The sequence below is a fragment of the Paramisgurnus dabryanus genome, chromosome 14 (genome assembly GCF_030506205.2).
Source record: "Paramisgurnus dabryanus chromosome 14, PD_genome_1.1, whole genome shotgun sequence".
Classification (NCBI taxonomy): domain Eukaryota; kingdom Metazoa; phylum Chordata; class Actinopteri; order Cypriniformes; family Cobitidae; genus Paramisgurnus; species Paramisgurnus dabryanus.
In genome coordinates, this window is record NC_133350.1 from 27,575,026 (window position 1) to 27,596,453 (window position 21,428).

Consider the following 21,428-nt stretch of genomic DNA (forward strand, 5'->3'; position numbering starts at 1 on the left):
TAATGTAAACATTACAAAATTCATTGACAAAGTTAATTGTATACGTTGCATTATTTCACAACATTGGCCGTTATTCGTTGGCCATAAGAAATCGAAATTAGACAAATGACTACGTACTGTACACATCACAACACAACACTTGAGTTTAGATGGCCAAAAAAAACATGTAAGGGAAACGAGTGTTTGTTAGCAAGTCTGCTAAATGCTCTTATGATCGTAAGCTAGCTAGACCCTTGTTGAAGTTATTTTACTGGTCTAATTATCAACACTGGATGAATGAACAGCTTAGTAAAAAAATACACACTACAAGCAAGCGCAACCACATACAACATAGACCGCAAACAAATTTACAAATAAGTGATTGACTTACTTGTCCATCAACAAGATTGCCAGATCAGCATCCCTTTTGCATCCAGGGCTGTCTATTAGCTCACGCCAACGAGTAAAAACCTGACCGAGTGGAACTCTTGTCCGGTTCCTAACTCGGTCAGATTCTCTTTTTCGCTTTCTACTCTCTTCCGAACGGGTTTTCTTAGCTGTTTCCCTCATCGAGCATCACGTCTCAAATGCGCGCGTGCAGATGTTGTTATAGGCTTGTTTGACTTCATGCAGCGCTGCAGGAACCGACAGCCGGATGACGTCAAAGTGCCGTCTCGGATCATTCTCGCGGTACTTTTACGTCATCCGACTGCCGGTTCTTGCAGCGCTGCACGAAGTCGAACAAGCCTAACGTGTGTGACGTCGTTGCCGTAAAGCAAGTCGTGATTCTCGCGAGATTTGTCAGGGGCGGTTTTCTCAAGCTTGCATTGCTGGTTTTGGTAGCGGCGTCCTTCCCGAGCTTCAACAGGGGGATGATTCGCCATACTATGACTTCGTTTACCATCGAAATGACTTTGAAGCTGTTATATTAAGGTAAAATAACTGCATAGTGTGTCTTTAAGAACGTTTCTTGATTTTGTGAATGTTAGAGAAATGTTACATTCTATCATTTTCAAATGTTATGACAATGTAATACTATATTGTATTAAACAATATTTGTCAATCTTCTGTTAAAATATTTCTGTAGACAACACTATTCACTTATTGGGCTAAGATGTTGAAGTTTTGTTTTATTTTAAGCCATCATTGTGGTGATCAGTGTTTGTTTTAGGTAGACTCTTGACCATTGACATCTTAAAAGTGCTCGTTAGTGTTTTAAGCCCTCAACCGGAGCCTTCAAGGCAGCTTCTGCAGTGAAGCAGTTCGAGCTCACCGTTGGTCAGGTGAGTAGCAAAGATATGGTTAGATAGGAATGTGACTGTTTTTGAATTCAGCTTGAAATGTTTTAAGGGTTTAAGTTATGTGGTTCTGCGTTTTGACGTGTCGATAGCACGACTTTCTTTGTTGTGCCAGTTTCACGTATTGCTTAATAATTTTTTTCCTTTATTCAAAGTAGTGTCGCTTGGGATTGGAGTTAGGTTTGTGGTTTTCGTCTGATTTTTAAGCTGTTTTCGCACGAGGGGGCTTGGGTTAGGATGTCATTTTAAGCATTGGTTTATATGTTTATTTGTCAGTTTTTGGTTAGGATGTCATTTTACATAACAGAAAGTCATTCTAACCCCAATCCCAAGCAACAATGGTAAGAATAAAGGAAAAACAATTGAGTAACCAATACGTGAAACAGGCACAAAAAAGAAAGTCATGACACATGTGAAAACGCAGAAAACATAACTTAAAGGCTCAAAACATTTCGATCTGAATTCAAATACAGTCACATTCCTATCTAACCATATCTGCACTACAGGGTTGGGCGATGTCCCCTAAATTGGCAGTTGACGATGGTTATGCGTTAATCCATCGCGATGGACGATGATATTGTTAGGCGCGGGGGGTATTTTAATTTTTCGTTATTATTAGTTATTATATAATTATTATTCGTCAGTTTACTTTATTACTTCCCCTTAAGAAGAGTTGTGCAATTTTTTATTTTAATATATATTTTTACATAAATACTATTTTGTATTTAAAAGCTATAATTTTGTTATTTTACGAACCCAATGACTCCTCCGCACTTTCCAATAGGTTGCACGTAAATATCTGTGCATATGTGCCACCAGTACTCCGTCCGAGCGGGTCTTCAGCACCGCAGGGAGCAGCCAACACTTCCATCCCCAGCTTATTAAAACTAGACAAAGTGAACAAGTTGGTATTTCTGGCCAAAAACATTGAAATTTAAACATGGCCTGTGTATGTAAATCCCGCGTTTCGGTCAGAGTGTTGTTCCCGTTTTCTTGTTCTTGGCGTTCGCTGAATTCTGTGTTTATATCTTAATCTGCCGCTTCAGTGCAGTATAGCCACATAGCTATGTAACAATGAGCACGATCTCCCGAGACACTACAATAGGCTACTAATAAATTATTAATATGGGCTGTTTTTTTGTACAAAATAAAATATTTTAAGTTAAATGTACAACATGTAAAAAGACAAGATTCTGGAAAAATGTCAAGATCAAATGTCTGACAGGATATTTTCATAGACTAACACAGGGGTTTTCAAACTTTTTGTGTGTGTGGACCACTATTTGTAATCAATAATTTTCACGGACCACCTCATAATAGCCTACTCATAATATAATATGTCTACACACAGTCCTGAATTTATCTGCACCTCTAAATAGGCTTACTAGCACTAAAACTATAACTGGTTATCACATCAGTACAACAGATTCTTAAAACATATTCTTAAAAATATATATTATTTTATATTTTATTTTGCCTTTACACGGACCACCCGCAGTACCCTCACGGACCACTAGTGGTCCACGGAATGGCCGGACTAACACACGTCACTTCTCAGGCATAGACTACAGCAGTGGCGAACCGTGGGTACTTCAGCTGGGCCTTCAAAATATGCAATGAAGTGCAAATGCCTCTCCATCCCTAATACTAGGCTATTCATATTTCGTTAAATCATACAATGAACGTGTAAAAATTCTGAGCACGCAAAGTTAAATTACAGAATGGGCATTGTCTGCCTTTAAATGCAGTTTTAAAGTTTAAAATTACTTTAATCTAACTGATAAACACAAATACAGACTCTGCTGCTCTGTAATGACAGGGGCTCTGTAAATTTGCATTTAACAAGCTTAAATTGTGTTCTTTAATTATTTTTTTTTTGGAAATATATATTAAGCTGTAGTATACCTTGTTAATCTTTTTCATAAGGGGAAATATAGCACCCTGCGTTCTCAGTGCACCTCCTTGTGGCTTATAACTGTTGTTATAAGATATCCAGGGCTCGCAAAATCACTCATCCGAGCCCCGAGGTCCCGGGGCTATTGCGAATTCTTGTCAGGCTACCAAAATGTATCTCCGCCCTGCCCATTGGGTATAGCGAGGTAAAACATATTTAAATGTTTTTGCATTCTCTCAGATTTAGTTAGGAAATTATATTGTATGTAATTCGGTGTCGTCTGTCAGTCATTACTATCCTCACGTAACAAGTGAAACTGTCAGGAAGTAAAAGTATAATTAAACCCATTATTTTTCTCGTGTTCGCGTCATATGCACAGTCTCCTCTGCACGCGCTTCTCAAAGCTGTGCTCTTCACGAGTAACGTTACCTGCTTAAGTAATTTCGTTTTTACCTCAGCCCTATCAAGCTAACCACAACGTCAATCACGTTTTCCGCCATTTACCTCAACCACTCTCACCGCAGAGATTCGGGCCATTAGGCTGTATTAATATTAACGGTCTATGATCTTCGTCTTTGGTGTTTTACGGCAGCTCGCATCCAGTTTGTTGCATGATTAGGACTTCATGAAGGCTTACAATGTTTTGTTTTTTGCCCGCCCACTTGAAATCAAAACGTGACTTGTTGATTTGCCCGTCACTCTCCACACCAAAACACATCGCTTGGCCTTCCCTGGGATTCATGAAGTCCTAACCAATGAATGAGCCAGATAACCGGGCCTTAATAGAGACAGACGATTCTGATTGGATTAGATGTTTTCATGACATGAACCTGACCAGTAAGCTTAACGTTAGAACATAATTGAAAGAAAATATATTACATGTATTGTATTAAATTGAATTAAATAGAAATTTAAAAATGTAAAAACATATTTTTATTGAATACTATATTATTTATTTGTATTATTATAATAAAAATCTTTTTATTAATTTTTTTAGGCCTTCTCTGAAGGCGTACAAGGCCCTGAAGGTTCCCCACTGGACTACAGTATTCAGAATAGCATTAATGCATTAGTTATATTATAGAGCAATTCCCGCAAAGATTTTAGGTTGACTATAGTCTATAGAATGGAGTTAGTGTATGTCGACTCGGGGCGTGGCATCACAATGGTGTCTTTCCATCGTGATGTCAATCAACCATCACGATGGACGATGATATCGTCCATCGGCACAACCCTACTGCACTACTCACCTGACCAACGGTGAGCTCGAACTGCTTCACTGCAGAAGCTGCCTTGAAGGCTCCGTTGAGGGCTTAAAACACCAACAAGCACTTTCATTGGTAATTTTTGTGAACCAATCATATTTCTTTCTGCCCCTGAGATCATGTTTAAGTAAAACTCCTATCTCAGGGGTGTGCAATCCTGCTCCTGGAGGGCCGGTGTCTCTGCAGAGTTTTATTCCAACCCTAATCAAACACACCTGCTCCAGCTAATCATTTTGCATTTACATTTTGATTGGTCGGCAGTTTTACCACAAGACACGTCATACACGTGTTGTTGCGTTACCATTTCGGCATTAAGTCGTAACTTAATTAAGTTATTCTTTTGGCAGAAAAACAAACTTTACTTAAGATTACAATAAAAGTAGTGACCTTAAGGTGAAATGTACGTTTTTGTTATAATATTTTGGAGTAAAAAATTTCGAACACTACGAGTAATCTTACAACATGCAGTATAAATATGTATAATTATTAACATATGGCAAGTTATTTAGAAATTAATACATTGAATGTTTATCTTGTATGGACTTTGAACTTGTTTTAACGCGTCTTTGCTTACAGCCATTAGGAAACAGGTTTCCTAAACATGGTTTATGTTTTTTTTTAAATGTGCTAATAAAAGATATCAAATAAATGTATGTTTTTATGTGTAATAAGTGGGATAATGTACAGCTAAGCGTGTCGCAAATATCCCTTCAGAGATATCACCCTGTCGGGAACGTCTCCCTAGTGTCATGATCCTGCCAGTCTGTCACAGTTATTCATAGTTGTTCATGGTCATGTGGCAGGATTGTGGTGGTACCCATGTTTTGTGTGGCAGCACATGGTCTTTTGTTTGGGTAGTGTGCTGCTGTGTCTCGTTTATATCCCCGCCCCCTTGTCTCCTCGTTAATAATTCATTATTGGTTAACTCTCCTCACCTGTCCTTCCCTCGTTGTCTTGTTTAGTTTTCTTATTTAAGGCCCCAGTGTGTTCTGTCCTGCAGGCATGAAAATCCCTCACCTTTCGGCAAAATTCGCCGTTTTGAAGCCAAAAAAGGTGACCCACGTGAATCATGTAGATTCGATGAGAAAACATTTTTTGGGGGAGGGGGGTATGCGCGCGTTGTTTGAAGATGCGCCCGTTGTTTGAAGATGCGCCCTTCGCCGTCATCCAAACATGTATCCCAGTCATTAAATTGGTAACACTTTAGAATACTGTATCTTACTTACTACATAACTTATAAGGAATTACTGCAGAATTAATCATTAGTTCTTCATTAACACTCAAGTCACTACTATTAAGTACTAAGGAATATGTGTTAACTAATCGGTATGTCATAGTGTTTTTTAAATTGTGTTAAGTAACTATTAGTTAATCAGTAACTAATCAATTCAGTCATGACTCCTGAAGAACTACGATGAATTAACTGCTAATTCAGCTTCAGGAGGAATAACTATTAAGTAACTATTAATGAACTCTGATGCTCAGTATCAGGTTATGTTCTTTACTACTAATGTTAGTTGATTTACTTAGAGTTATACCTATACTGATATATAAATATATATATCAGTTGCACTACTACTGTAGGTGTGTCCACGCTACAATGTTGCATGTCTTGCATCACATTAAGGTTAAATATTTGAGCCCACACATTTATTATCTGTGAGTTTTTAATATCTCCCGTTTTGTAAGAGAATAGGGACTGGGGGTTTCCAACTGTTAGCGGAGAGGTGCATCGCTCTCGCATTTTAACAATGCACTGTCAAAACTTAAACTAATCACTGTAGACACCACATTAATGAACCGTAAAAGTAGAAGAAAGTTGAGTCTCAAAGCTGCAATAAATAATTATTCATTTAACGTTATGTTTTTTAAACGAATTGTGAATTCCTCTTGTTTTTCCTCGTGATCGACCATTTCCGTGGATGGCGCTTGAGTGTTAGTTTTTTTTTATTAAAGTGTTGTCTGCACTTCAACCAGAAAATCAGGATGGAGCTGTGACCTGCCAACAGGGCCGGAGTGGGGCCACTTTTCAGCCCGGGAGTTTCAGGCCCAAGACCGGCCCACTTTTTCCATAGTGTTATTCCAAATTAGCACTTTTTTCAAATTGGTTAAATAAAGCAACAGTTCAGCTCATAGTTTTTATTAATATCATGGTTCAACAAATAAGTTAAAAGTTATATAATATTTCACTTAAGATAAGAAGTTAACAAAAATATTCCTCTACACTCTAAAAAAGGCTGGGTTACTTTTTACCCATAATGGGTGAATATTGGACAGAACACATGCTGGGTTAAAAATAACCCAATGTTGGGTTGTTGTTATGCAACCATTATAATAACCCAACAGGTGGGTTAAAACAACCCAGCACTGGGTCAATTTTAACCCAGCAGCGTGTTCTGTCCAATATATAAAATATATAAATAACCCAGCCCTTTTTAGAGTGTATTCCACAAGGAAAGGTTGATAAATTTTTAGCATTGCTATTGCTATGAGGCCGATGATTAATGCAAATAGAAATATAAAAGTCCTAATTAAAAAAGAATAGCATAACAAGTGATTTCTTAGCTTTTTTAGGCTGGTCATTTTTGACTGGGAAAACAAAAGGTGTTATAGGGTTCCGAACACAACCTGAGGGTTAAATAACTTTAATTCATATTGTTTACTCATTGCATCCTCATTTTCAGCGGGGGACTGGCTTATATGCTGCTCAGAAGCTGCTTTCATAATATTTGCAAAGTCTATGAATCGCCATGTATACACAAAAGGGTAATATTTAAAAAAAAAAATTATTAGGTTATTATTCGGTATTAGCCGAATAATTACGTTGCTAATGCTAATCATTACTAGACTTATTTCTATTTAAGTTACCTGTTGTCACTTTTTTTGTCCTCTTGAAAATAAATCTGTAAGTTTGACACATTTGGCAGCATCCTCTTCCAATGGATTTTTTCTTCAACCTGTTTTTTACGCCCTCCTCCTCTCAGACGCGTATTGTTATGGTAGGGCCGGCCCAGCCTACCGGAGAAAAGTTTTCTTGGACGTGCTATGGACCGAACCAACTCTATGGGAGGGGAGGGGAAAACTCCTTCACATGGTACAACCCATGCAGAGGCTGCGCGCTGCAGTGTCAATGCGAAACGTGTGAAGTGTCATTTAAGAGAAGATAGACTCACTAACGTGACAAATGTAAAAAAAATAAAAACTCTACCGGCCCAAAAGTGAAGCGGCCCACCGGGAATTCTCCCGGTTTTCCAGATTACCCACCCCGGGCCTGCCTGCCAATACCTCAGATATGTTTATGGCCTTTTATATATTTTGTGTCTGTTTTTACTCAAAATATTCTAAAGTGAAAACAATGGGAAGGAATGGAGGGAAGTAAGTGGGAAAGCTTACTTTCTGTTGACCATAAAACTTTATTGGTCTATTTTAATGTGGCTTTACAACTTCATTATGATCAGTTAACAAGTATGTCTTTAGTGTTTTGCATCATCGTATGTGTTTTGTTTATGAGTTTGTTGTTTTCATATATGTGTACAACATGAATGTCTCAACAATAAAACCGATCAAAAAACAAGTGGAACGCCTCAGCAATGCTTCTTCCTGATACTTTGCCCCTCAGCGGTTATAGGTTGCCGCTATTAATGGGTTCCCATTGTTTTCACTTTAGAATATTTTGGTCTGGGTTCTTAGTAATTCCTTAATAATGATGTGGTAATTCTTTAATTATCAATGGGTTCCCATTGTTTTCACTTTAGAATACTGTTCCAGGTTTTCAGTAATTCCTTAATAATGATGTGGTAATTCTTTATTAATTATCAGTGGGTTCAAAGTAATTATTTGAGAATGATGTGGTAATTCTTTCATCATTGATTTAAATACAGAATTAATTTGCCATCACTTTCTAAAAGTGATGTGAAATATCTTGAGTAAAAACAGACACACAAAATATATAAAAGGCCATAAACATATCTGAGGTGTTGGCAGGCCACGGCTCCATCCTGATTTTCTGGTTGCAGTGCAGACAACACTTAAATAAAAAAAACTAACACTCAAGCGCCATCCACGGAAATGGTCGATCACGAGGAAAAACAAGAGAAATTCACAATTCGTTTAAAAAACATAACGTTAATGGAATAATTATGTATTGCAGCTTTGAGACGCAACTTTCTTCTGCTTTTACAGTTCATTAATGTGGTATCTACAGTGATTAGTTTAAGTGTCGACAGCGCATTGTTAAAATGCGAGAGCGATGCACCTCTCCGCTGACAGTTAGAAACCCTCAGTCCCATCTATCTTGCAAAACGGGAGATATTACAAAACTCACAGATATTACATGTGTGCCTTCAACCTTTAACCTGAATGTGATATATATCAGTATAGTAGGCATAAATCAACTAACATTAGTAGTAAAGAAGACAGACCATAACCTGATACTGAGCATCAGAGTTCATTAATAGTTACTTAATAGTTATTGCTCCTGAAGCTGAATTAGTAGTTACTTCATCGTAGTTCTTCAGGAGTCATGACTGAATTGATTGGTTACTGATTAACTAATAGTTACTTAACACAATTTAAAAAACGCTATGACATACTGATTAATTGACACATATTCCTTAGTAGTTAATAGTAGTGACTTGAGTGTTAATGAAGAACTAACGAATAATTCTGCAGTAATTCCTTATTAGTTATGCAGTAAGTAAGATACAGTATTCTAAAGTGTTACCTAAATTTGTTTGAGTTCATGCTGCGCTGCAAAAACCGACAGGCAGGCAGGTGACATCAAAGTATCACGAGAGTGAATCGAGAAGCCATAAGGAAGTCTGCTTTCCAACAGCTCTCGCGCTACTGTGATGTCATCCGCATTTCTGTGTTCTTCGTCATACAAGCTTGTTGAAGATGCGTAGAGCGACTGCCTTCGGGACGTAAAGTCAAAACAAAACGCTGTAAAACTATCATTGTAGAATTCTTAGGCATCAACCAGTTAAAACAACATATCTACACAGACTGACACTGCAAAGTGACCTAAAAGATTTTTTGTTGGAATGGATTGGAACGAATTATGGACGTACTCCCCGCTTGTAAGTCACATTGGTCTACTAGTCTACGGCTGTAAGTACTTAAATGTAAATATGGTGAAACTGCAAAATATTGCATGAAATGCTGCAATAATAACATACTGTTACTAATACATTTAATAAGAAAGTTTACCGTTTACAGTAACATTTAAGCGATTTTAGACTATTTGAGCGACAAAGATGCTAAAGTGAACTGTTTTCAGTGCGCATACGTGCACAAACTCAAAAGCCCACGCCCAACGCGCGTTTCAAAAATCACGCAAAGCAAACGCATATTTTTTTGGGCTTGAAAGGAGATATACGCACAAACTTTATTGTAATACCACAGTCTCTGAAAGTATTCTCATAAAAACAGTCGTTTATTATAAGTGAGAAGTTGATCATGTGTCAGTGTATAGATCGCTTCTCCGTTGTTAAAGGGACAGTTCGTCTTATAAGAAATGCTTATGTTTGAGTCATAATGTTAATCAAACTACAAGACAAAAGGAAAATCACTTTTATAGCTTTAAAAAGATTAATTATATTTAATTTATAGTATGAAAACAGTGTTATGTTAATATGATACTGTTTTTCTACCTAATCAATACTGTTAGATCTTACTTTATTTGTAACTTTGTTCTTTTCTATTTTATATGCTTGTAATGTCTTGATTTGTTCTTATTTTATTTTCCCACATCACTTTTTTGCTTATCTGAAAATTATTCAACCCATGACTCAAAAACCATAATGTAATTCATTTAACCAGTACTATATTGTAAAATTAAGTCATTTTAAATTAGATGTAGGCCTTCAGGTCCACCCTATTGCAAGGCCAACTTAAAATTGTATGGTCTTGTGACTGATTGTCTGATTATGGCAAAATAAAATTATTGCAGATGTAAAATAGTAAGGGAATTCTACTTGTTACAGCTTTCCACATTTATAAACCCATTTAATTAAACATGGTTTCTGTTACTAGTCAAATGTTTACATTTTAAATCTAAATTGTCCGTCAGAATTAAATAATTGAAATAATGGTCATGTATGTTATGGTGGGAATTTTGTTTCTGCGCACGTGGAGGGATGTTGAGTTCCTTACTTCTTCTTTGTCCTTGGCCCATCACATGCCTGAAGAATAAATAAGTTAAGTTACAGGATGTTCCCTAATGAGCCCATAATATTTATTCTGGGGGGGTCCTCCCACCTCGCGGCCCCTTCAGAGGCCACATCGCCCCTCGAGCGCCCTTCTCACCTTTTTCACCCCTGACCCGTTTTCATGCCTGGTCCTGTGCTGGATCGTTTTGTATGTTTTGTACCGTGCTGGTTTTAGCAACTCAGTCAAAGTTTCTATTCAAGTCTGTTAGTCTTTGTAATTGTCTTAGTCAAGTTAGTCTAGTCATCTGTTCCTGTGCTGTTTTCCCCCACGTGGGCCTTTGTTTTTTGGTTTAATAAACCCTGTCTGAGTTCACCGTTACCTTGCACTTGGGTCCCGTTCTTGTGAATCATGACACCTAGTACACTAACTGTGATCATTACTTTCTAAATTATGAATCATTCTCGACTATATTATTAATCAAACGTAGACTTAAACTGATAAGAGCAAATGTTGGCGACCACAAGATGCAATTAATTGCGGGCTGCAACAACGCAAATATACAGGTTCATTTGCCGGAACAAAGTATATAAAGTGGATCTCATGTTCTGCAGTGAGGACAATCTCTGCCAGTCGCAGCTGGAAACCAGCTTCCAAAAGAGATCAAATGTACTCCAACAGTAGTCACGTTCAAATCCATACTCAAAAAACACATCTGTTTAGCAATGCATTTACTGAATGAGCACTATGTTATGTCCGAACTGATTGGACTATATTTTATATGTACTTTTAAATTCAAATCACTTTTACTCCTGTTTTATTCTTTTTAACATATTTTAAACTGTTTTTATTAAAATCACATAATAATTCTCAAGTAAAACATAAAATTCTTCTTCTTTAGGCATTCATTCTATTTTGTCTCTGTCTAACATGTAGTAATTCATGTCCAGGGTGTTAAGACTAACACTGCAGTAATTGTAAAATAGTCTGGTGCAGGGCAGCACGAGAATTACATTCCAAAAATGTTCATTGTGATGAGCCACACGGCAATAATTGCGAAAGAGTCTGTAAAAAAGTGTAGTAAACAGCGCAGGGGAAGAAAGATGAGACATTTGAAATTGTGAATGCTATGAGAAGGCGGCATGGGGATGAAATAGACGAATTTATGAAGAAATGAAATAAAAATGTAACTTCCAAATAAGTGTTTAGCTATCTTTGGTAAGTGTTTAGAATGATCTATAATACATATGATGTCCAAAATTGCCACATTTCAAATAGTTTTACTTTGCATTGAGGTCCCCTTGAAATCAATGTTGAATGTTCAGAACATGTCATAAAAAGACGTCATAAAAACTTTAATTTGGCTCCTCATGGGACATCGTAAGACGTCTTTTTGAGACACCTTGTTTAGGGGGAAGAGTGAAAATGTTGACTTGCAGTTAAGTTCCTGTCAAGCCCTTCATTTAACTTCACATAACTCTCACACACAACCACAGACAACACAACACTACCTGTATACATTACTGTACCTGTTGAAGTGATTGTTGTATTGATGGAGTTGACACTGCTAACATCTGAAAAGTTTTATGAAGTGTTGTTAATGAACAAAGACACATATATTTTTTAACAAATATCAAATGTACAAATAGACAGACTGAAATATAATTACCTGCACAGTATGCCATATTGCATGTAGTTGGTGTAACAAACTCATAGACATAATAACCACCTGTGCAGGCTTTGACTCTAATGGGATTTGACTGATAAAAGCAGCAGTAATAGGAAGAGTAACCACAAACATCTCTGGTGACCACTCCATCCTCAGGTTTTGGGTGTCCATCCCTTAGCCAGAGTGGGGTAGAAGTACCACACCTTGAGTTAAGAACACATGATTCTGGCATTCGAACATTTTGGCCATTAAGGTAAAGCCGATACCAGCCAACCCAATTGACAGAGGTGTCACACATGGGAGAGGAGGAGGGGGTATAGTTGGTGGCTCTCCAAGCATTGTCCAGCACAGTGTAGCTGTCGCAGGGGTCAACGGAGAGATTATCTGTTTGATGAAAACATAAGAAAAAAATTAAAAATGTGCAGATACATGTGGGGTTTATTGTGTAAATATAAAAAATGTTTATATTATAGGCTTTGAGTCATGAACAATGCTCATGGTTTAAAATAAGCTTACAAACAATGAAGACTTTTTCTTTCAATAGCTTAAAGGCGGAGTCCACGATGTTTGAAAAACGGTTTGGAAAAGGAGACGGGCCGACTACCAAAACACACTTATAGCCAATCAAATCAAATCAAATGCCGGGTTGCGTATGTGTGGGGCGGGTCTATCAACAGAAGGTCCAGATTCTATTGGGGTAGGGGCGTGTTTGTTTAGGCGATTTCAAATATCAACACTGGCTTTCAAACATCATGGACTCCGCCTTTAATTAAAGCTGTATAAGTGTAAACAGAGTATCACATTTTTGTAGCAAAATTACTTTGTTATAGTTATACATACATTTGTTATATATAAAAACAAAATCTACATCTGTCTACAAAATATATACAGCATTTTAATAAATGTATTTAATAAAAGCAAATTCGAATTGTATTTTGTTTATTAATTCAAATTAAGTGCAAGCCACAGTGTGAGGAGAAGGGTAGATCTGAGAGTTTCACATACCCTACAAACTAAATTATGTTTATAAGTGCATTTAATATTTGTCTAATAAAAAAAATATTGTTTCCTTTTTACCTGTCTTTTACAGCTAAAATAAAATGACACTGCCCTTTGACAAAATTAAAATAAATAATAGGTTAGTAATTTTAATTAAATGCAGAGGTTATACAGAGGGATGCTAAATTAAGGTGATAATGCGGCAAGACACGGAGTGCTGGGATTTAAAGGGGCCATGGCATGAAAATCTGACTTTTTCCATTTAGTGATATAACTGGGTTCCAAGTACTTCTACCAACCTAGAAAATGTGAAAAAGATCAACCCAGTAACTTAGTTTTGGTAAACCACTCTCGTGAATGCACATGAAAAATTAGGTCATATGATGTCATAAGGAGATCTTATTATAATAATACCGCCCCTTAATCTTCACTATCCAACCACAGCACAGCCATTTAGTGCAGAGAGAAAGAGAGAGAGAAAATAATTGACAGCACAATTGAGTTTCAATTGCAACAAACCACCATCATTGCAATCAGTGTTTGAATTTCATCAGCTCATTTGCATTTTAAAGGACACACCCAAAACACCACATTTTTGCTCACACCTACAAAAGCCCTATTCGGAATGGATTAGTTTTACAGGGGGACCTCTGAGAAAATCGTGATTCTCAGAGGTCCTCTGTGTTTTTAATCCCGTCCGAATCGGCCATGTCTGTGTTTTTCTCTGACGACCTCCGTAAGAATTCCAGAGCAATTTACCTACTGTTTTTCGCCATACTCAGAGGTCCTCTGAGAAATTTAATCCCGTCCGTCTGTGTTTGCCCGCAATATCTTTTGAAAACGCGGTTCATTTCGTGTTTTGGCCAACGTGATCTGCCGTAAGGTCTTACTAATGCGCGTATATTGTATTTCCTGAGTCCCATTCATTCAGATATTAATGTTTTTTCGCATTCAGCAAAATAAAATAATTAAATCAAGACGAGCTGAATATCAAACACTGTTAAGACTGGCCACTGTAATATCATTAACGTTATAAGAAACTCCGTTCAAAGTTCTTCAGCTCCGGAATGGTAATGTTAATTAATAAAGATAATAAATTGTTATTAATCATTATTTCTTCATAAGATTTATTATAAGCAGCCAGTTATATACGCCGTCGTTGTATGAATGTGTGAGTGAATGGGTGAATGTGAGGCAAATTGTAAAGCGCTTTGGATGGCCATAGGTCTGTTAAAAGCGCTATATAAATGCAGTCCATTTACCATTTATATAAAACACGTAGGCTACTTTAGTAGGATTTGTATATTTTATTTTGATTTGTTAAAATTAAATTAATAAATTACATGTTCTGTCATAATTTTACATTTAACGAAAAAATATTAAACATTACAAACACGTATCCAGAGCACGTGCTCTTCTGCAACGCCCAAATGCATGAAACAGACACTCCCATCTCTGGAATAGCCTGAGAATTTTAATCCCGTCCGAATCGGTACATAAAATCACAGACGTCATGGGGGACACGTTGAAACTCAAACGTCGTTTGGAAAACTAATCCCGTCCGAATAGTACTAAAGTGTCAATTTTAACATGCTATAACAAATTATCTATATGGTATTTTGAGTTAAAAGGGCCATGTCACAAGACTTTTTTAAGATGTAAAATAAATCTTTCACGTCCCCAGAGTACATATGTGAAGTTATAGCTCAAAATACCATATAGATAATTTATTATAAAATGTTAAAATTGACACTCTGTGGGTGTGAGCAAAAATGTGCCGTTTTGGGTGTGTCCTTTAAAATGCAAATGAGCTGATGAAATTCAAACATTGATAGCAATGATGGTGGTTTGTTGCAATTAAAACTCAATTGTGCTCTCAAATATTTTTTTTCTCTCTTTCTCTCTGCACTAAATGGCTCCTTATGACATCATAAGGAGATCCAAATTTCAATGACCTTTTTTACATGCTTGTAGAGAATGGTTTACCAAAACTAAGTTACTGTGTTGATCTTTGTCATATTTTCTTGGTTGATAGCACTTAAACATGGATAAAGTCAGATTTTCATGCCATGGCCCCTTTAAAATTTCACATGTGTACTCTGGGGACACCAGAGTAAGTCTTGTTACATGGCCTCTTTAAATAATGGCGTTTGTTTCTGTGTCTCTAATATTTGCTGTATTAACCCCAATTGCTCACTAGGCGCTGCAGTGTGTCCACAACTCACTGGTATAGGTTAAATGCAAAGGTTACAAGTATGTTTTCAATAATTGACAAATGTCTCACTTGCACAATCAACATGTGGTTACACTTACACGGCATAACAGAGATGATGGTCAACAGAGCCATAGTAACATCTGAAATAAAATATAAACACAATTAATAATGCATAAATTAAGAATTGATAGTTTGTTTGTCTACTAAATCAGTGGTCCCCAATCCCAGTCCTCGCCCCCCTGTTCCAAACTGTTTCAGATGTTTCTTGGTCGTCTGAATGTTAGAGAAATGTTACATTCTATCATTTTTAAACATTATGACAATTTCATGTTTTAAAGGAATTGTCTACTCATTTTCAATATTAAACTATGTTATTACCTTAACTAAAAATAGTTGATACATCCCTCTATCATCTGTGTGCGTGCACGTAAGCCAGGACTGGGGAACCCTGGGTCCTGGAGGGCCACTTTCCTGCAGAGTATAGTTCAAACCCTCATCAAACACACCTGAATTTGATTTCCAAGTAATCCTGAAGACTTGAATTAGATTTTCAGGTGTGTTTAATTAGGGTTGGAACTAAACTCTACAGAACAGTGGCCCTCCAGGACCAGGGTACCCCACCCCTGACGTAAGCGCTGGAGCGCGCTGCGACACTACGATAGCATTTAGCTTAGCCCCATTCATTCAATGGTACCAATCAGAGATAAAGTTAGAAGTGACCAAACACATCAACGTTTTTCCTATTTAAGACGAGTAGTTAAACGAGCAAGTTTGGTGGTACAAAATAAAACGTAGCGCTTTTCTAAGCGGATCTCAATCTCAACCATGGTGACAAATAAAATTGTAAAAAAATAATTATTTATCCATGCTGGGAGTCCTGAATGAGTTTCTTAATTTGTTGATACATAGCATGCATTGCAGCATGAAGTTTTTCATTTAATTGTCACCATGGTTGAGATTCATACTCTGATTCTTGATGTTTGTGCATCCCGATTACACAGTGGATATATTTTGACCAAAGTTTCTAAAAGTCCCTAATGACAAACTGCTGTGAAAGTGCTGGATCTCATATACATTATTGACAGAAAATAAGCTTTTGATTATTAAATTAATTAGGTGATGATCTTTACTATTATGTACCAACCACCACAGAAATGCGCTATTATCTTCACATGTTCATACCAAACAATTAGAAACACAAAGGTAACACAACCAGGGAAAAAACTAGCAAGCAAAAAGTCAAGGGTCAAGAGTCCAACTAAAACAAACACTAATCACAATATTTGTGACTTAAAATGAAACAAAACATCAACATCTAAACCTAATGAATTGTGACTTGTGTTTTCTACAGCAATATATTTACTGAACATTTAGAAATAATGTTTTATAAAATAATAAAAATAAATGTTTCTTTATCATTTACATAACAATCAAACACGTCAATATAATAAACAGTTGTTGTTTTAAACATTGTGTGAACATCAAAACATGACATTGTCATAACGTTTAAAAATTGTAAAATGTAACATTTCAAAATATTCAAAAATAAGAGAGAGGTAAATCTAAATCAGTTCTTTTCTGACAATGAGCAGTTTGTAAATAAAACTAGACTGTTTATGTCAGAGGGTTTATTTACAAACAAAGAGGTGTACAGAATGAAGAAAATATTAAAGAAGCTCACTGCTGACAATACTAATGATGGAGAAGACAAAGTTTAGTTTTTTAGCCTTTGATGTGTTGTATTCACGTAGAATGGTGTTATTTTTATTTTTTCTGTGAAGTCAAAATTGCAACGATGAATGTTAACGGGGCCAGAGAAATGAAAAAAGAGCAGAAATGTTTGAGTTGATTAAACAAAGAAAAATTGATGTCTGTTTGATGCAAGAGACACATTAGGGTGGTTTCCTGGACAGGGATTAGACTAGTCCTAGACTAAAATAAATATAAGAGCTGTCCAATCTGAAAACAACTTGCACTGACATATCTTTAAATACATCAGTGCCCTTTGTTTTGCCTCAAAATGCACAAAAGTAATGTTCTTAGTAAATCATGTTTGTTAAACCTAGTTAGATTTCCTAATTAAATAAGGCCTAGTACTGGCTTAAGCTAATCCCTGTCCGGGAAACCGCCCCATCGTGATTTAAGTAATGCTACCAATTGGGCAAGAGAGTGGGATGGGGTCTCTTTCCTGAGTCATAATACTTCACTCAGTGGAGGAGTTGCCATTCTTTTCGCTAAAAGTTTTACTCCATCCTCTTATCAGGTGGATGAAATAATTAACTCTTTCGCCGCCATTGACAAGATATTTCGTCAATTAAGAGAAAACGCTTCCCTGCCAATGACGAGATTTTCTGTCTTTCCGCAATACCGCTATTATCCACCAGGTGGCGCCCTTTCACAACTTTTAAAACCCGGAAGTATTGCCCTATGGCAAGCGGCTGCATGTTCGTGTCTGTTTTAAAGATCGGTCTGAATGGGATCTCTATGAAAGGTCCGTCACAAAAATTGAATTTTAATGGTGTTTTTGTACCTACCATATTCAAAACCTGATTACAAAAGAACCACTGAAGGTAGGATGAAACTTTGGTGAAAATCATAAAAAACGCTGGCGCTGGCTGGCAACTTAAAAAAAAAACGCTGGCGGTGAAAGAGTTAAGGGAAGACTTTTAAGAGTAAGAGCCACTTATGATGAATTCTCATTTGTTTTTATATGTGTATACATTCCAACATCAGGAGTGGAAAGAGTTTTATTTTTAAACTCATTATGTTCCACATTACAGAATTTTTGTGTTGATGATTACTTTTTCCTGGGTGGAGATTTTAATTGTATGTCAAATCTGTATAGGAACCACGTCGAGCCTCATATGCCTTCTCGAAATCGTTTAATCCAACTCATTAAGACGCATGAGTCATGCGATATTTGGAGGCAATTTAATGGGACACAGAGACAGTATACGTGGACACATGTGTGTGATAACGTGATTTCTCTTGGTAGACTGGATCGATTTTTTGTTTTAAGCACCAATGTAACATATTAAGGAGATGTATGATCACTCCATTGGGTTTCTCTGATCATAGCATAGTACAGTGCTTTGTGTTTGTTAACTCTATAAAGCCAAAGAGTGCATATTGGCAGTATAACACTAGCCTGTTAAGAGATAAATATTTTAAAGACACATTTAAGTTGTTTTGGTCAGATTTTAGGAGCACGAAAGCCTCATTTAAGTCGTTGAGGCAGTGGTGGGATTATGGCAAAGCCCAAATTAAGCGATTTTGTGTACAGTATACGCAAAACATCACTAGAGAGACTAATTTTAATATGAACATCTTGGAGACTGAAATTTTAAATTTACAAAAATTGGCTGAACAAACTGGTGATCGCAATTTGATAGATGTATTAGCAAACAAAAAGACTCAGTTAGCTGATTTGCTGGGAACTAAGACACAAGGAGCTCTGGTCAGGTCACGGTTCCAGAGGGTAAACCAGATGGATGCTCCATCAAAATGCTTTTTTAATTTAGAAAAGAAAAATGGGCAGAGTAGGGCAATTCATGCCTTACGTTCTGAATCTGGCACTTTTTAACGGACCTTGCAGACATTCGAAGGAGAGTGGCTTTTTATGAAAGTTTTTATATCAAGATGAGATTGGGAATAATTTTAAGGATGATAGTACTTTTTTGATGATTTGCCTCAGCTGTCGCAGGAAGCCAACACCGAAATCTCAGGTGATTTGAGAATGGAGGAAGTGTATAAAGCCTTACAAGGTATGGAGTCTGGGAAGGCTCCAGGACTCGATGGATTACCAGTTGACTTGTCACTGATTCTTGAAACATTGGCAAAAACATGTCCCACTAAGAAAAGTGCTAATTCTGTTGGAAATTAATAACATTTTCATGAAGAAAAAGAATCAATGTTATAATCAGGGGGTCCTTTGCACATATGTAAGGTTATTTTATAGGTTTATTTTTATTTTTTATCAATTTAATGATTATATGCTGGCCATAAGATAATCATAATCAACTTGATTAAAAAAGCCAAAAGTAATAATTGAATTGAATAATATATTTACCACATGAAAGGGTACATTGTAATATGTATTAAAAACTACAAACAGTGTCTTTTGAACAATATTTACTATTATTTTGTGAATGTTCAAAATGTGTCCCACATATTCGTCACCACCGTCAGATATTTATAAAAAGCAATAAAATCAGACAACTACAGGGTAAACTGCATTCCTGAGGACCCCATTTTCAAACCTTCAGCTCCACTGCATACTTCAAGATCACTCAAGCTCCTGTATGTTTGCTATTTTCTCTTAAACTTGTTCATATTTTTGGACACTGCTACTGTGACAACCATAACATGTCAACAACGTCATCTTTGTAAAAAAAATATTAGATTAGATTATGAAATAAATGTGTCATTTTTAAGAAGAGGTCTGAAGTAGCTAGCAACAGAGGAGAAACAAGATGGCTATAAAAACTCATCTATTTTTTTTATCTATATTAGGTTTTTGTCACCACCGTCAGGTTTTCTGTCTTTTCTGTCAGGTTTTATGCATTTTAGGAAGTTATGATTAGATATTTGTTCATCACAGTGCTCAGGATTGTTATTTTTTGGACCAAATATTTACATAAAGTTTAAACAAGAAGCCATTGACTTGAGTGATATACATTTTGGAATAATGAGGCCAATGTCACCACCATCAGACATAGTTTTATTTGTTTTAAATGAATATGCTTCCAATATGTTTCTTCAGTGCTGTTGAATTATTAAATTAATAGTCTCTATTAATACAAAAATATGTTTATTAAATAAAAAAATCATTACTTTTTCTATGTAGGCTTAAAGTAAATGTTGTATGAGAAATAACTGGAAAAACGCCTATTTTTTGAAACAGGGGAGGTTGCACCAGTAAATTGCTGAACAGCCAAGACCTTGATCTATAATGATATACCTTCAATGATATAACTTTTTTTTCTAAATTTTATCCAAATTCCCAAGAATCACTGTTTTATAAGTCTTTCTGGTCAGTACTGTGCAAAGATTTGCTGGATTTACTGAGTGAGAGCTTAGCGGAAGGCCAACTACCTTTGAGCTGCCGTAAAGCAGTGCAAACCCTCCTCCCGAAGAAAGGCGACCTAATAGTAGGTGTTGGCGACCTGTTTTGTTACTTTGTACTGACTATAAACTGCTCTCCAAAGCATTGGCCAATAGGTTGGCAGGGGTGATGGAGTGTGTAGTTCATACTGATCAGATGTATTGCATTCCCGTTAGATTGATTTTTGATAATGTTTCTTTGATTAGAGATCTTTTTGATATCTCCAGGATGCTTAACATGAATTGTGGTCTAATTTCGCTCAATCAAGAGAAAGCTTTTGACCGGGTTGAGCATTGTTATCTGTGGAGAGTTTTAGAAGCTTTTGGTTTTTGTCAAGATTTTATTAATCACATTAAAGTCCTCTATAGTGTTGTTCAGAGTATACTGAAGGTTAACGGAGGTTTATGTGCCCCTTTTAATGTTTTTAGAGGTGTTAGACAGGGCTGTTCATTGTCTGGTATGTTATACTCGCTGACAATAAAACCTCTTTTAGACCAAATAAGACTTAAACTTCAGGGTATTTGTTTGCCAAATTGTGATAACAATATTACTTTATCGGCATATGCTGATGATTTAATGGTAATGATTAGCGGACAAAGTGACATAGAGGCTTTGTCAAAATAACTTGGTGATTTTAAAGAATTATCTTCGGCAAGTGTTAATTGAAAAAAAAAGTGAAGCGGTTATATTGGGCAAGTGGTCAAATGGAAGACCACAACTGCCTGAAGGCCTAAATTGGGTAAAATCAGGTCTTAAATATTTAGGTGTGTTTTTGGCGATGAATCAATAACACAAAGAAATTGGGAAGGTGTTATGGAAAAAATAAAAGGACGTCTCAATAAATGGAAGTACTTATTG